At 45.0% G+C, this 17574-nt stretch overlaps 1 pseudogene; it reads right to left on the bottom strand.

Moving 5' to 3' along the window:
* Window positions 1–16520: 16520 nt before the first annotated feature.
* LOC136637834 (5S ribosomal RNA) lies at window positions 16521–16637 on the bottom strand (annotated as a pseudogene).
* Window positions 16638–17574: the final 937 nt, after the last annotated feature.

The following is a 17574-nucleotide window of genomic DNA, read 5'->3' on the forward strand; positions in this document are numbered from 1 at the left end:
TTCATCAAGAATTCCAAATACAGTAGAAATAATATGAAAACATTTCTGCCCTGAAAACCAATGCCTGGGATTTGGCAAATGCGTGACAAATGTATATAAAGGCAGATTTCAATGTATATAAAAGCAGATTTGCAGAGGTTGCAAGATTCATGGACAGGTCAAGCACACGAAGTCCACTATTTTAGGAAATCAGGAATTTGTTGCATTTCTCTGCATCCTTCCTCTCAAGCATACTTTTTTTTGCGTTTCCAGCAGTCAGTCACAAAAGAGAAGTTACACATTACATAAGCAGAGACGGCTATGATTGTTTTAATTACATGTTACTATTATTGATTATTTTCTATTGATGTGATGTTCTATTTTATCTTTGCTTTCAATTCTGTAAGCCACCTTGACCTTCCTTTTATAATTGGAAAAGCGGGGAAACAAATGCCTTAAAACTTAAGCAAATGCAGGTGGCCCTCAGTATCCATGGGTTCAGTAACCACGGATTTGATTATCCACGGGTTCCAAACCCTTGGGGAAGGCCACCTCTTGCCCTCCAAATGTGACCAGAACAGTGCTCCAGTCACTTCTAGAGGGCTGAAAAACACAATTTCCAGTTTTCAGCTGAAAACTAGAAGATGTGCTTTTCAGTTCTCTGAAGGCCTTTGGAGGGCTTCTGAAGCTCAGAAGGCTTTCCAAACCTTACAGAAAGAAAATAAGCACAACTCTGCTTGCGTTCAGAGAGCAACAAGATACCTGACCCGCAAATCTGAACATCTGTGGGATTTGGTATCCACAGGGAGACTGGGAACGGATCCCCCGCAGATACTGGCAGCCACCTTGTACAGGAAGTACATTTTATTATGTTTTAGAATAGACTATGGCTGGACCAACTATTGAACTTCATGGTGGAACACAGATTTGAACCTGTCTTCCCAGTCTAATTCCAGAGCTATTTACTACATCACACTGGAATTTATGAAGCGGCTTGATCAGTTTTCTGTTTCTTTGCAAATATCAGTGTTTATAGATGCAGTTGCCAAACATCTTGCAGTTTTGAGAAACAATGTCTCTAGCAAAATTCCACAAGCACTTAGTTGAAGTGGAAATTTGGCTAAAGGTGCAACCATCATCATACTGACTAAGAGGCAAGTCCCAATGAGTTACAGAAAACAAATGAGTGAACTGTGCCAAGGCACTAAGTTGTATTTGATTGCCCCCAAAGCCTGCCAAATGAAAAGAATGAATACCTAAAATAAATCCTTTAGAGGAAAAAAAAATATTCAAGGTAGCTGAACATGAACAATGCAGAACCTAAAAATACAAAAAGCAAGAGCCATTAATCAGTCAGACCCAATCAGTGATTCTTGACTCCTTCGGCCACTCTTGCTCCTTGCCGTATCACCCTCTCAAAATATGTGGGAGTGCACTGCCCTCACACCTGATCTTTAGTCCGTCAACCAAAATGGAGATTGACAGTACTCACCCCACCTGTATGGCTGCTTGAGGGAATAGGACAACATTCCATCACCTTGTCCAATCACAATGCATGCAAAATCTGATTTTAGACGGGTCATTGAAGAACTCGCTGCATATACTCTGGCAAAGGTTTCTGCTTCTTTATGGTAATCTGCTGCCCTCTTAAAGAGCTATGTGCTAAATCAAAGGTACATGTGTGTATTCTAATGAATCTTCTCTGTAAAGCAGTGTATTGGCTTTCATTCTGTTTTCCTTGTTGGGAGTTAGTGGAGTTCACACACGCACACACACGGCTGGTGAGAAACTGGCTCATCTGAAAATAGCTCAGCCTGAGCAGATGTAACCAATCAGAAAGGAACCATTTTGATCATCAGAGTCACAATTAGCACTTACTAATGAACTTATAATTAGCCCTGACCAGTTTGATATCAAACACACACACACACACACACACACACACACACACAGACATTTGCTCACTTTTCATATTTTACTGCACTGCCCTATAGAATTAAGTCCTCTCTTTAGCCCAGGAAAAGCAACTACATAGCCAAATATGCATATCAGAGTGGCCTCTCCTTCCTCTCTGCTACTCTATTCTATTCCTAGGGAAGAAGGTTGAGTTTCCATTTCATTTTGCTATAGCTAATCAAATTTCCAATTTGTTAGGGAGAGACTGGCCGCCCAAAATTATATCGGTGCTGACATGCAAAACATCTCATGTGTCTCAATTTAAAATTCTGAAGCTCAGAGTTATGTTTATTACTAATGCTGGGGGGGGGGGGAGTATGGGGGTGGCTGAATGTTGATATGCAGCACAATCCTGTACTCAGGACAGAGCAGAAATGAGTTCAATGGGGCTTACTCCCCAGAAGAGGGAATAGGATTGCCATTTGAATGTGTAATATTTTGCACTCTTCAGAAACAATTCTTCACTGACAGATCCTTTCTTGTAGTGCTTTTGCAGATTACAAGCACTGAGAGAAGACGTGAATGTTAGTTTTTAGGTAATGTGCAAAGGGGAATATAGGCGCACCTACCTGTGGTAAGATGCCTAAACCACTCTAGAATCTGAACCCTGGGCTCTGGGCTATCCTGAGAGAGCTCATAAATTCCCCCTTCATGTCATTCTGCCCTTATGCATGCTTCTTATTTTGGCACTCAAGGGTATGCAGTCTTAAATATGCCAAAATGGCTTGAGCAAAACATGCTCCCCTTGATAGCCCATTGTATAGGGTTAATTTCTGCTCCGAAAAGAACTCACTGGACAGGTTTAGTGTCTGTGTCATCCAGTTATACAGATGCAGAATTATTACTTGGGGAGCAGAAGTGGGTACACTGCATGAAGAAGTCATATTAACCCGTTTCTGCCCAACCCACAGGTGTACACATTTAATCCCTGTTGCTTATATGCAACATTGGGCAGAAATGGCTTAAAGCAGCATCAACATCCCAAACTCCCTGAAGGTTGCTCTGTCGGCCTCCAAGCTACTTCTGCTTTTTCCCCAACTCCACTGTGGCAATTCTGTACCCAGGCCGGAGATTGTGACCTGAGTTCCAGGAGAACGGCCCCTCAAGGTTCATTAAGCAAACCACACCTTTAGTTTTCCAGCTATGTGTAAGCAAGAGAAGTTGCCAGAATGCCACAGCAATGACCCTTAACAGGCTGTTGTCTCCCCTATGATCTGTGTGGCTAAAGGCAGACCAAGAGCAATCTCTTGATTTGGCCACTGCACACCCATCTGACACAAACCCTGGCACTGATGAATCTTCCTTATGGTCACGTGGGGAAAACATGTCAGAGGAGTGCTGGGAATCCAGCAGACTCCCAGCCCCAGTGCCATGTTCAGACCGACTGGGCTATAGCACTTCCTTTGTCATGTGCTTCTAGTAATTATGTGAAGCACAGTGACCTTTCTGCGGTGGGAAAATAAGCCTATAAATATTGCACACAGACCAATAAGACTAGAATGAAGCAATTAGGCAAAACAGCACATCTCACATATGTTATCATGTGGCAGGGCCAGTGCTTATTAGCATAATAACAGTATGTTCAGCTAGCGCTCGAATGGAAAGAAAAGGAAATGTGTTAACAGAGGCTAGCCAGCCAGACAACAGTTGGCTTTGGTAATTAGCAAGAACACTGCCACTTTCAGAGCTCTCTTTTGGGCACTCGGGGGAATTCCAGGCTCTGGGCCAGTATTTCGGGAATGTATACTAGCAGCAGGTGAATGCTAATAATGCACAACCATACACCACTCTTACAAGGAAGGGCCACTCTAAGAGAGATGTTCACCACGTGGAAATCACCTAGGCGCCTGGTAGGGTGTAACTATGCCAACTCACTCTCATTTGATGGCAGTACCAATATGACAGCTGGCCTTCTTTTCTAGACTCTTTAAAAATCTTACTTACCACCTGGCTGTGGTGGTTTCTGTTCTGGTTGTTTTTTATTAACAACACAACAACAATTTCTTTTTCTTTTTTTCCTACCAGGGGTTTCCTGAGGAATGCAGTTGGCAGTTAAGATAAGCTTGAAAGAATTGAGCTGCTCACTGCAGCCGGCAACTGGGCCTTACAACTTGAAAAAGGATCACTTGCAATTAAGATAAGCAAAACACACTTAAATGGAGATACACTGAGATAGAGATCAGTCACAAGTTAATTAAGATCAGAAGTTAAAAATAAACCGGAACAAAACCAGGCTATATCCTGGTTAATCTTTTAAGGATCAATAAGTATTCTTAGCTTCCATATTTTTTAACATTCTAAAATGCTATCAGACTTAAGACAAATATTTAAAAAAAAAATGGTCAGCAACCTTCAGTCTCAAAAGACTATGGTAAGCCTATAGCACCCGGTCTTCCCAAGCGGTCTCCCATCCAAGCACTAACTGGGCCTGACCCTGCTTAGCTTCTGAGATCAGACAAGATCAGGCATATGCAGGGTACAGCCTAGATTCATTGGGAACATCTAGATCATGGACTAGTGTGTGACAGAAATCTAGTGCCCCCTAAAGAACTGGGCAGCCCAATCCTAGCCTACGCTATATCCAGCACAGGGGAGGAGGTGGCTGCCATGCAATTCAGAGTAAGGGGATATTTTTCACCTTACCCTGTGTAGCGCACCAGCCACCCCTACAGGGTTATTTGGTTCTGCACCAGTGAATTTGCTAACCATGTAAGATTAATTGAGCTAGATGTGGGGTTTAGAATCTGGCCAAAGTTCCGGAGGTTGGTCCCACCCTCCTCCCAGACCTAGTCCACCTACCAGTCCATCCTCCCCCCAACCAAATGCAGCCTGCTTCTGCCCTCCCACCGACCACTACTGGGCCAGCGCTAGGGACTTGACCAGCTGAAGAGAAGGATGTGCTCTGAATTAACCTCTTTAGGAAGATGAGATGTTACTGGCAAACATGTGGTAGTATTTCACTTCAGAAACATCCACCTTCTTCACAATGATATCCCAAATTATGCAAACTGTGCAGGGCATTCTTTCCGTCCTGAAATTAATTTACCCTGATTATATAACTCTTTTGTTATATATATAACAAGTTTGAAGCTTGTTGACTTGGAAGTGAGTCCCACTGATTTCAGTGGGGCTTACTTCCAAATTCGTGTGCATTAAGAGTACCGATTTCATCTGGAATTTGGAGTTTCCTAGAGGATGTGGGAGTAGAGAGCAAAGATGAAGAAACTATGAAGCTAATGGGGATCAGGAGTCATACAAAAAGACAAGAAATGGAGCAAGACACAACCCTTTGATGTCTAGAAATCTTACTCAAGGCCCTCACGCTTTTCAAGCATTGAGAAGACACCATTTGGGGAGCTCCTTGTTTCTTTTAATAGAAGCTGAGATGCTCACAAGCACAATTTTGAGTTGGTGAACATATTCACAATGTACAGACAAGGTACTCACAAATCAGATACTGGCAACAAGACACTTTTGTCTTGTGTCTTCATCTGTTTAAACTTCACATTTTCTTGGTATTTCCCCTCCCCACTGTCTCTGTTCATTTGGCAGTTCTCCTATTCACTGTCTAGACAGCCTTATCTGTATCAGAGGACTTCCCTCTTCATACTGCAGTGTGTACCAAACAGTTTTGCAATGGCTGTTACTAAGTTAACATGCAAGGCCAGGCCTACAGAGTGTCCCTAGTCACAGCCTGCTCACTTAAAGGAGTGAAAAGTACAAACAGTCTTTGCGGGGGGAAAGCAGCCGGAGTACCTCAGGTTGCTTGTGGATTGCTGCATTTTGCTCCCATGTTATTAGGATAGTGACGGCACTGCTAGGAGGAAGTTGGCCTAACCATTCCACCATAACTATTTTGCTATAAGAGCCTAGCTCAGAAGACAGGAAAAACATGTTCTTCCATACGGTCCTGTACAGCATAGGCTGGAATCGAGAGACAGATCAAGAGGCATGTTTAAAGGACAGTCTGTATAGGAATGACAACCCTCTGTGCACATCAATATTTCACCAGGAGAGTAAGAGGAACTGGCAAGTATGAGAAGTCTCATCACATGACAATCATTTGATGGGAGACCACACAGCCAGCCATGGGGATAATTTAGAAGGATTAACTGCTCTGTTGTCACAGGCTGTTCTGCAAAGCAGTGTGGCTGTGTGAACAGCTCACGTCATTAATCAGGGATGGCACAGGGGGATCCAGTTCAAGAGAGAAGGCAGGCTTGTCATTGACACTGCCGCATTCCGGACCTTGCATGTTGGCCTGCTTGTCCCTGTCTCCTCTGACTTATGGGCATCAAGGCAATCATCACAGACTATCTCAGGACACGATGACATCCAGACATTTGATTCTGAGCATTGGCAGGCATGCTCACCTTCCAGTGCTGTTCAACCAGCCCCTCTGATGGGACAAATGTCCCATGTGAGACAGCAAAAGCAGCTAAGGGTCAAATGTAATGCGATTGCAGCAGCCCCATATAAAGCAGGGGGTGGGGGGATTTAATTTTAACATCCAAAAGGCATGTGGGTGAAAAGAGCTGAAGCTTCTCCCTCCTCAGCCTGCCCTTCCCGTGTTTCACCATTGCTTCAGGAGCTTTTGGAGTTCAGCTCCAATACCAGAAATGAGCCACACTAGAAGCAAAGAATCTGGGGCAATGGAACTCAGGGATGTAATGCAGAGGACAGGGAGGGCCCTTATCCATGTGCCCCTATTGATGTTACAATTATATCCTATCAGTTTATACATGAATAGTAAGGCTCCCAGTAAGGCTGCATCATTACTGTTGTATGCACAGAGGTTCTTTTCAGACAGATACTGACGACCCTTGTTGAGTCCAATTGTAGAGTAAATGTTAAATCTATTAGGGTGCAATCCTATCCACACTTTCCTGGGAGTAAGCCCCATCGACTATAATGCAACTTACTTCTGAGTAGACACGCATAGGATCGGGCTCTTAATCACCCTCTCCATCAGTCACATTTTGATATAAGCAAACAACATTTGCTTATAGTGTTGATGTGTGATGTGTGTTGGGTTGGCATACAGAAAAACTAGATCCTTGCTAAGCCATAGAGGATACTGAGTGTTTCGGGGAAAATGTCTGTCTCTCAGCCTCAAGAGAGTTGTTGTGATGTTAAATGGTGGAATTGTGCTACATGTAGACTTTTTAAAAACCCATTTGTTGCCTCCCGTCAAATGAATCTTGTTCCCATAACCAACCTGGCTAGGCTCAGAGACAGTGAATGATGAATCAAAATTGCCCAATGGTCTTCATAGCCGAGCAGAGACAAACTAGGACTACTTGTTTGATTTTTCTCTGTAAACCGCTTTGTGAACTTTTTGTTGAAAGCGGCATATAAATACTGTTAATAATAATTAATAATAATTATCCCAACTGTTTGTTTGTTTACAGATTTATATCCCGCTTAATGTCCCAAGTGGGCATTCAAAGTGGCTTACAAAAAGTCAATAAAAACATAAAATACAATATAAAAATACAAATATTAACAGCCTCTTTAAAAAAGTATATACTCTAAAAATCTAACTAAAAGCCAGGACCCAAGAGCAGAGGAATCAGCAAGCACTAAAAAGAACATAAGCTCATAAAACAAATGTTTAAAAACTTTAAATATCTGTAGTAAGAACCTCGGAAGGCAAAAAGAAATGTCTTTAAGCCCCACCGGAAATCCTCTAAGGAGGGAGCAGTTCATAAACTGAGAGGGAGGGAGTTCCACGGAGTTGGTGCCACTATGGAAAAGGTCCTTGCCACCACCCCACCCACCTCTGTAGGCGGCGGCACCTGTAAAAGGGCCCTCTCTGGTGACCAGAGAAGACGAGCCGAATTATACGGAAGAAGGCGATCTCTCAAATATCCTGGCCCCAAGCCATATAGGGCTTGGTGACGTTCCCCTTGTGTTCTTTCTTAGGTGCCAAATTTTCACATTCCTTTGCTACATAAACTGCTTTGAGAACTTTCTGCTGAAAAGCAGTAGATAAATATTCTGAGCAGGGGAGTTGCTAGAGGGGTGCAAAAGACTATGTTTTGCAGGTGCCTGAACGTGCCATACTAGTGGCCCCTCCCCTTCAGAGCCAGTTGGCAGTTGGAGCAAAAGGGAAGTGTATACCTCCATTTTGCTCCCACCACCCGGAATGGCTCAGAAGAGGAGGGGGCCACTGAATTAGTGCTTAGTGCTTTGCATCTCCTCCACCTACGTCACTGATTCTGAGTAGTAAGAATATTTTGAACCCATGTTTCCTGTGCTAGATGAAACACGCTGAACAGTTATTGTTCAGCGACAACCTCATACTGGCTGTTCCGTTTTCGTGTCATGTAGCTCCTCACTTCAGAAACGTTTTGAAATAAATCTGTCATCTCAATAAGCTGAAATCAAGTTTTAGTCTAAAAAGGATAATGAACCTGCACTTTATCTATGGAAAACTATCTACCATTACCAAGTAGAACAAAGATAATAGAATCAGGCAAAAGCAGAAATTTAATTGATGGTTTAACTTAATTCAATTACTGCAAAATATAGCCTTTATTGTTTTTTTTTAAATCACATTTTCCAGTAATTCTGATTCAGTTAAATTTTTACAGTATTATAAATAATTCTAATTACACTCATATAGGTTTAAGTTTTTGTCTATATGGACATTTAGGGGGAAAATTAAATTAAATTAAATTATCTGCATGCACTTGAAATGTAATATACAGGATTATCTGACGAGCAAGAAGCGGCAGGCAAATATGAACAAATTTTGTTATGTCATGTCTGAGAAAGCTTCATCTGAGTTCAGGAGCAGAGTTCACATTTTCTTAGGAACCATTTTCTTTGCAGATGAAATGTTTAATTATAGAGCCAAGCTCACAAATAGTCTGTTAATATTGAATGGGACACATGGAAGGTCTAGATACAGACACACTCTCAGATTAACAGAAGACCCTGCTGGAAATTTATCAATGTCAGGAGTAATTAATTACAACTCTCCATCGACCCATACAGTTCTGTTTATCAGACACGATTCCTGGAATAGTAAATAGCTGGCAAAGTATTCAGTGAGGTTTCAGTTCTTCCACTTGTTGGTCATTTTTCCCCTTCAATATTTGTCCTAGTTCACATTGGCTTGCTTAGATATTGAAACCTAATGATATTTCTACAGTCCATGCAGTCTGTCTATGGAAAAAGCAGTGTCTCTAAAGGCCAGCCCACCCAAGAGAATGATTGAAGTTGGTACCTTAAGTGGTGGATTGGCAGGGGGTGCCCATCTCCAGTGGCTCCCTCCACCTGCAGCTCTACACTCTCATACATCCCTTTGACCTCCACTCTAACACACTAGCTCACCACTCTCCTCTTCTCCACATTTTTCCTCCATTCATTTCTTCCTTTCTAAATTTGAAGCGCTGGGGTAGCTGCTACACTGCCGGGGCCAAACTAGCTTAACGTAAGAGCCACATTCAATACACTTCCGACATCTGTGAGCTACAAGAGAGACGTTTCAGAGCCGCAATATTTAAGAAACATTTAAATTATATTTAAACATTTAAATATATTTACTCATATTTCTTAAAACCATTTCTGCCCATTTCTGATTTATATATGCTCGAGGGATCAAATATGTACACCTGTAGGCTGGGCCAAAAATAGGTTAACCCAATGAACTCTCAGTTTATACCTGGTAAATAATTAGAAAGCTCAAAAATTTCTTATTTATCTTTTATATTAATTGTGATGCAAAAAGGAGCTCAGCTCACAAGAGCCGCACATTATACGGCAAAGAGCAGCATGTGGCTCGCAACCCATGGTTTGGCCACCGTTTTATATGTTGCCTTGAGTGCCTCTAGATGCAGCAGAACAGCAAGGGCTTATCCTCTGGCAAGAGAACAAATGTTCCCTTGCCCAAAGAAGATCTTTGAGACTGGCCCTTCACAGGATGCAGCACATGCTCCAGTGGCATGGCTTTATCAGTGGAGGGAGGGTTTTCAATAGCATCAGGCTGTTGGTTTCTTTATCCCCACGCCACACCATGGAACCCTAGCGCAGGGCTTTCGTCCAGGTTCCCCTGCAACCTGACACTGATCCTATATAGTTGTTTTGTTTAGTTTATCAACTTTGTTGAGTCAATGCATCTGACAAGTTTGATCTACTTGTAGAATTCAAGATGAATGTCTAATTCCCATATTAAATTTCTTCTCCAACTACACTTTCTGAATACAAAATACACTATCCTGACTTCCTTGAGAATATTTTGCTTCATTTAAAGAAAAAAAATCAGAAAGTCAGATAAGGTGCTCCAGTTTTATAGCAGATTTGAGAGTGATGGAGCTCCCCAACACAAACCCATGTGGCCAAATAGGTTGCAATGTATGTAACCCAAAAAGAAGCAGTTCAAATCCAGAGTTTAGATTTCATTTTAATCTCCATCAGTTCATGTCTGATTACTTGGTCATATAAAGGAAATAAGTTAGTAGGTTACAGTAATTGGCCAGGATGTTGGTTCCAAACTTACCACTGCATTCATGGAAGCTCCTTCTATGAATGGAGGTAGAGTGGTTCGGTACCACTCCCTGCCCTTCCTTGAACACAACTCTCCATCCAGGCATGGAATGAGCTACACAAACATTGTCAATCAAGCAATTCAAGACACTTTACCATTCCATTGGCTTCCCTTCCATAACAAGAATCCTCTTCTTCCATTCTATCCCACAAAATTCCATTCAACCCTTTTGTAAGGCAGTAAAGTTAGAGCACAAGTTGCTACTGCTTCCCTGTAGCAAATAATCCCTCTGCCAGCAGCAATCGCAACTGCTGGGAGGGGAGCAGGAAGACTCACAACATGATACAGGCAAGTACTTGTAAATGCTACCACGAGGATGGGTCTCACTCATCGGGGAGGGAGGCCATTTTGGGGTGACAGTCATAACATTTGTTCCAGTTCCAACAATATTATACAGGGTGTCCACAAAAACACTCCCTGATTTCAAACAGGTATAACATGCAACTTTATTGTAATAATCTTTCACAGTTAGTAGTGTTGCAGCGCAATGCTACTTGGGAAGCACCCAGGGTTTAGAACCTTGGTGCCTGAGGAAGAGTGCTAAAAGCAGAAGCACTCTGAGGGTTTGAAAGTTAGAACTAGAGCTGCAAGGAGTCAGAGCAATGAATGAGACACAGCAGACATTCAGAGGGTTGACGCAGGGAGAGCTGAGCCGGAAGTAGGACGGTATGAGATTAAGAGAGAAGTCCGTCCTCCTGGCTAGCTTCCTCAGACGTTTATTCATTCTCAAAACACATGATGACACTAGGGAAAATTACTGAAGGTTGCTGAAATCTGCACTGCTAAGAAATCTGCTGGCTCTGGCTTGACCACAATACACATTCCTAAGATATGCGCTTCTTCATAACATCCTCTGTTTACAGGCTCTGGGCAAAGACTCAGCAACTGGCCCACTCTGGTGTGCCAGTGGTGGGGCAGCAGGTTTGCCTGCCTACTGGTTGCCATGTTACCAAGGCTAAGCCCAGAGCCTGTGTAGATAACCACTACAAGTAGCTTCAGAGGCAGGATTTCATTCGGTTTCATGTGGTATAGGGTAGCATTAAAGGCACTCAATGTGCACCCCTTTGGTTGCTCAGCAAACATCGATGCGGTAGTCCAGTTCGGTCCAGACGCTCTGCAGCATATCTGGAGCGATCATGCAAACTGCTTCACTGATCGAAATTTTCAGCTCCTCCAGGGTTGCAGGTAGTAGTGGTACGTAAACTGTGCTCTTCATGTACCCCAAAGAAAGAAGTCACAAACAGTTAGGTCTGGTGACCTCGCAGGCCACTTGCAGAACACCTGATCATCTCGTCCAGCACAACCAATCCATCTGTTTGGCAGGTGCTCATCAACAAAAAATGAAATAACTGTTGTTAGAGAATCGGTTCACAACATGTTTATCAATATATTTGAATTAGTTTAGATATCATAACATTGTGAAATCAGGGAGTGTTTTTGTGGACACCCTGTATATCCCTCAGCTTCGTTTGTTACTTTGCATATTATTGTGTATTCCAGTCAATTTCAGGCAAGTACTAGATTACTTATAACTTTAAAAAAAAAAAAAAGTTATTCTCCAGACTCTTTTTTTTTGCCAGACTTCCATGTGAGACAAGCATTTGATAGAAATATGGAAAGTGGCCTGAACTTTAAATGACAAACAGATGAGAAGTTCTGATGGAAATCAAACATTTTTGAAGCCCACGTATTTTTCCATGGAATATAAATGGCTCTTTTAATTGAAGGCGACTTGAGCTCATGGTCAATAGGGCTATCTCAATTAGCAAGATTACAAAGAAAGAATAAAAAGAATTAAATCATGCCATGTGCTGAAAAAAAGTTGGCTATAAGATCCTTAAAGTTACTAATTTCTGGGAGGGAGGAATTCTCCCTCTTCATTTAAACATATATTTTGTTATAAACTAACAATTCAGAAAATGTGTAAACCAAAGCAAACATGTTGAGGATCTTTGATGGATGCCAGGTAGCATTCTTGAACTGTATTTTCTTTTTGGCCCATTTGATCTGATTTCTGTGCAAATGTAAGCAATACATTTGAGCACTATGCCATAAACTGGAAACAGAATGCATTAGTGAGCTCCGCTAACATATTTGACTGGTTACAAAGAGACTTCTCGAAGCAAATCTTTGACCATGGGTTTTCAAGTCAGTGTAGACTTGGCAAGGCAGTTGCCCAGGTATCCCCCCACAAACATGCGTGACACAAAGACTTGGTTGAAACAGGGCCATGATTTATTCCATAACAAAGCTGCGTAGTGATTGGTGCAATGCAACAGGTACTGTCTATGCTCCACCCCCCTTTAGTGCGGGCACCTAACTGGGAGGTGACAGTCCTGTCTGAGCCCTCCTTTGGGCAAACCACCTTGGCTCAGAACCTGAGCTCGCCCAAGGCTCAGCACTGGCCTTAACCTGCCACACGGTGGGGCTAGCCTGGCGCTTAGCATCCCCCCGCCCCATCTAAGTGTCCCTGCAGGACCCGCTGCAAGTCTGACAGAAAGATATGGTTCCTGACCTCTGAGAGATGCACACCATCTCCCCTGTAAAGGTGCAGCAGAGAGCTCACTATATCTGGGTGGCGAAGCACCAGGCCGCCAGCTGCCAACACTTCCCTCCCCAGGTGCACATTCACCTTCCTTCTGGCTCTATCAAGTCCAGTAGGGCTTGTAGTACACCTCCACACCTGACGCAGAAGCAGATCCGACCATATGATGATCAGGCCAGGCATCCAGCTTCTCAGTGTGGCAAGGTCTTCTGCCGCCTGCTGCCTCAAGGACAGCCCCGTCCTCTCGCAAAGGTCATTACCACCAAGGTGTATGAAAAGCACCTGGGTTGGAGGTGCTCCCTGTATACACTCCCATACCATGGGCAGTAACTGCCCCCACTTTATCCCTCGTCTGGTGGCCCACTGCACAGAAAGCTGTGCTCCCAGGCCCAGCTGAGATCCGAATTCACTCTTGAGAGCTTGCTTGTGAGCCCAGAAGACAATGGAGTGGCCACAAATCAGTGCCCTCACTGGCAGGGAAAGGCCCAGACCTAACAATTAAAGAAGGAAAACAAAACAATGTAAGTAAACATGAATAATCAGGTGATAACTAAGACGACCCGCCTGCCTTGGGGCGCACGTAGCTCTTAAATGCCCGAGATCTCTACCTACCTATTCTTTTGATCTCTCCACTATCCCAACCCATGCCAGCAGCAGCCGTTGCTGCCCCTATCCTAAATGAATGAAGGCCAAACTTGGCTGAGTCTTGGCCAAGGCTATCCAAACACTTCCTCACCATAGCCAGGAACTGGAACCTGGTGAGGGGCTACAGCCTCCTCTGCCCCACTGGGGGGCCATCATTGGGATCTGCTCACTTTGTGCGCCTCCTGCGTCACACCGGTTCCACTCCCAGCACAACGGTGCTCCTTCCACTTGTGCACAAGGAGAGGCCGATCGGACACGCCTCTTTGAGCCACATATTCATGCAGCCCTGCCACCGGGCAAAGTGGGGAGTTCCCTGCCCCATTCAGGTGGACCCACTGTCCATGACCAACCTGGTCCGTCTTTGACCTCCTCAGCCTCAGCCTCATGCCAGTCTGGGTCCAGCACACATCCGTGACCCGTAGGGCACGCTCAGAGACATCCCACCTACTTTGTGCCAAAACTTCAGCCCAGGCAGAAGGACCCAAAAAAGAGAACAAGGGTGGCAGCCCTAAACAGCAGTGCTTCAAATGGAGTGGAACAGACTGCACTGAATGACTCACACAGTGAGGCCAGGAGACAAACGTAATAGGCTGCCTACTGTCCCCTCCCTTAGGGGCCTCCCGCGACTCCCTGTTAAAATTCTCCGAAAGCGAAAATCCCCAGTGCAGTCAGACAGCCCACGCGCCTTGGCCTCAAAAGCCAGGGCTGCCAAGTAGTCTCCGAGTGTATTACTTGCCCTGTCATTTGACCTGAGCCTGACTAAAAACTGCATCACATGCTCAGGGGGGATGGGCCAAACACCTGGGAGGCCAGCATTAGCGCTGAAGCCCTCAAACTCGCCTACTCTCCTTTTATAACTTGCCCAGGTGCTTGGGGCCAGGGAAGCATTCACCGCCCTGTTGACTTCTCACAACCAAGGTTCCACAAGCACTGGGGCGTGGGGTCTGGCTCTTCCCTCGCGCAGGGTGCCAACTGGCAAAAACGCTCCTCCTGGAAATGAGAGAAAGCATCGGCTATCCCATTAGCCAAGCCTGGAACATGCCTAGCCACAAATAACATGTTAAGATGTAGGCATTGCAGTAGAAAGGCGCATACTAAACACATGACTCTTGGGGACCAGGAGGTTTGCCGATTTATAACATGAACTACTGCCAGATTATCGCACCAGAATTGCACTGTGGAGTCCTTAAACTCCAACCCCCAGAGGTGAACAACAACCACAATGGGGAAAAGCTCTAACAAGGTCAAATCAGCTGTAAGCACTGCAAGATGACACTCTAATCACCTAGCATGTGGTGGTTTAAAGGTTTGCTGGTTGACAACCAACTCTACTGCCTGGTTGTCATGCAATAAATGCACTGAGGCTTGTTAAATTTCCTCTGCCCACGGGTGTGCACCGCCACCAGTGGGAACTGTTCCACAGGTCATATCTCTGGTGTTCCTATCCTCAACCAATGCATTGGGCCATGGAGCAGAGCACCACTTGCCCCTGAAATAAATGCTAAACCCCTAGCTACCAGTTATGTAGGACTGCTGCCCTGTCCGCCACAAGGATACCTGTATTACAAAATTCCAGGAACTGCAGCCAGGTGCACATGTCCTCCCACATCTCCCAAGGTACACACAGACAATAATGGGGTTTTTCCTCCCCCTTATGCTGCTTATAACCTCCGAAAGAATATCTCTACTGGGGCTATTACCCTGCAAGCAGAGTAACTGCCTGACAAACACCTGCAGGTCCCTAAGGAACCTGGGTTCCTGCTTTAAGCAGGCCCCACCTGCCTAATTACCACCGAGGGCAGCAGCACTCGCCTTCAGTGGCAAGCTGGATTCCCAGAAAGGTAAGGGTGGTAAGCAGACCCTCCCTCTGGTCAGGTGGGCCAAGGGGAGGAAGTAAAGGAATCCTATAGCCCGTGTCTAAGTTGCAATAGTAAGGTGCCAATTCTTTATCAGAGTAGCCCTTCAAGTGTGCCACCAATGCAGGCAATATGAATCAGGGTGGGTCCCTGTCTGGGAGGGGAATTCTCCACCCTTCCAGCCTTGGCCTGCCTACAGCCTCTGTCCCTGTCCGAACCTTGATGGTTTGGAGTGCAGAGACTGTATGCTTGCTGTTACACTGGACTTATGAGTGGGAGAAGGTGAAGTCCGCCCTGCTACATTTTCCTGTCAAAACAAACCAGTAGCAGAAGCATAAGGGTCAACCCATCACCCCCCAGTCGCACCTGCGGCCTGGACTGAGACATTTCTTGAAATTAAATGCCCACTTCTGGGTTGATTGTCCAAATTAGCTTAAGTCGGGATAATGATCTGGACCCCAGGTTCATCCTGGGGGATGCACCAAGCGAGGGCAGGAAAATGCGATGCTTGCAATCTAAAGAGTTAAACAAAAGCAAGCCCAGGTATCCCTGTATATTCCTTCAACATTCTAAATGTGTTAAATATTGAATAATGTGGCCACCTTGGCTGGCTACGTCAGTGTAACCACAGCAGCATATATAATCCATTGAACCAATTGTTCCAATTCTTGTCCGTTATCCATTTGCAGATCAGTTGTGGGCTTGGTAAAAGGCACCATAAGAATTCTAGCCATAAGCTCATAGGGGATGCCGGAAACTGAGGAGACCCCTTTGAATGGGAGGGCAGTGGTCACTGCAGACCCCGGCAGAGGTGCCCCTGTTCTTTGATTCGCAGCAGCTGGTAGCTCTGGACCTGGTACTGAATGTGGGGATGAGAGATTTTTGCGTCATTGGTGGAAATCCCCATCCCAGACAATATTGCATGGGGGGGCAGTGCCAGTGCAATGATGGTTGGCAACCTTCAGTCTTGAAAGACTATGGTATAAGCCTACAGCACCTGGTATTCCCAGGCGGTCTCCCATCCAAGTACTTACCAGGCCTAACCCTGCTTAGCTTCCAAGATCAGACGAGATCAGGCATGTGCAGGGTAACAGCTGCTGTCAGTGCCAGGGCTGCAGCAGGCAAATTGACTCCATCCCTCTCAACCCAGCTTCTGACCCCCCAGCCATGCTATTCCCCTATCTGCTTTCACCTGTTGATGCAGTGAGCATTAGTTCTGCAACTCCAGCTGCAGGCTGGATATTTTGAGGCTTGTTCCATTCCTGGTCATCCTTCACCTAGAGCCAGGCTGAGTTGTATACCTGTGTGATCTCGCCTCCTGTGGATGCTGGTGTCTGCACTGAATTACCAGGTGCTGGCTGGGTCTGCTGAGGCTCACCCTGTCCTAGCAGGTGCTGACAACAGCCTGGTCAAAATTTATTTTATCTGCCCTTATAGGGATTCGAACCTCGGTCTTCTGGCTCTGCAAACAAGCGCTTTAGCCATTGAGCCACAGGAGGAACCAAGAGGCTGGGGGCGCCAGCCTTTAAACTACGTGCCCCAGGCTTGCCCCCTCCCCCGACCAATAGCTGCCCAGCACATCACGCAGGCGGGCAAGCGGGCAACTCCCTTTCCACCTGTATCCACAGCTGGAGGGCTTTTCTCAACAACATCCAATTTCAGGACAAAACACTGACTCCAACTCCCTTAGCAGCTTGTGCTCAAATCCTGAGCTATCAAGGAATTTTCACTAATGTTCTAAAAAGTAGCAAAAAGTTTTTATTCTGTATTGTAGGCTGTATCCCCTCCACTGAAATATACACTGGGTGCAACTCAAAGAACTATCTATCTGACTACGCATGCCCCATTGAAATGAATGGGACATACACAGGAACACACCCATTCAGGGGTGATTGTGATGAGTGTGAAGCATAATTAAGCCCCATTTTTGGGAGGGGCTTTGTAGGAAAGCTGTTTGCCCGAGTTGTACTAAAGAGGCTCCAGGTACTTGCAGAGAGCGTCTATCCAGAATCGCAGTGTGGATTCCGAGCCAACAGGTC

Source organism: Tiliqua scincoides, chromosome 1 (genome assembly GCF_035046505.1).
Source record: "Tiliqua scincoides isolate rTilSci1 chromosome 1, rTilSci1.hap2, whole genome shotgun sequence".
NCBI classification, from domain to species: Eukaryota; Metazoa; Chordata; class Lepidosauria; order Squamata; family Scincidae; genus Tiliqua; species Tiliqua scincoides.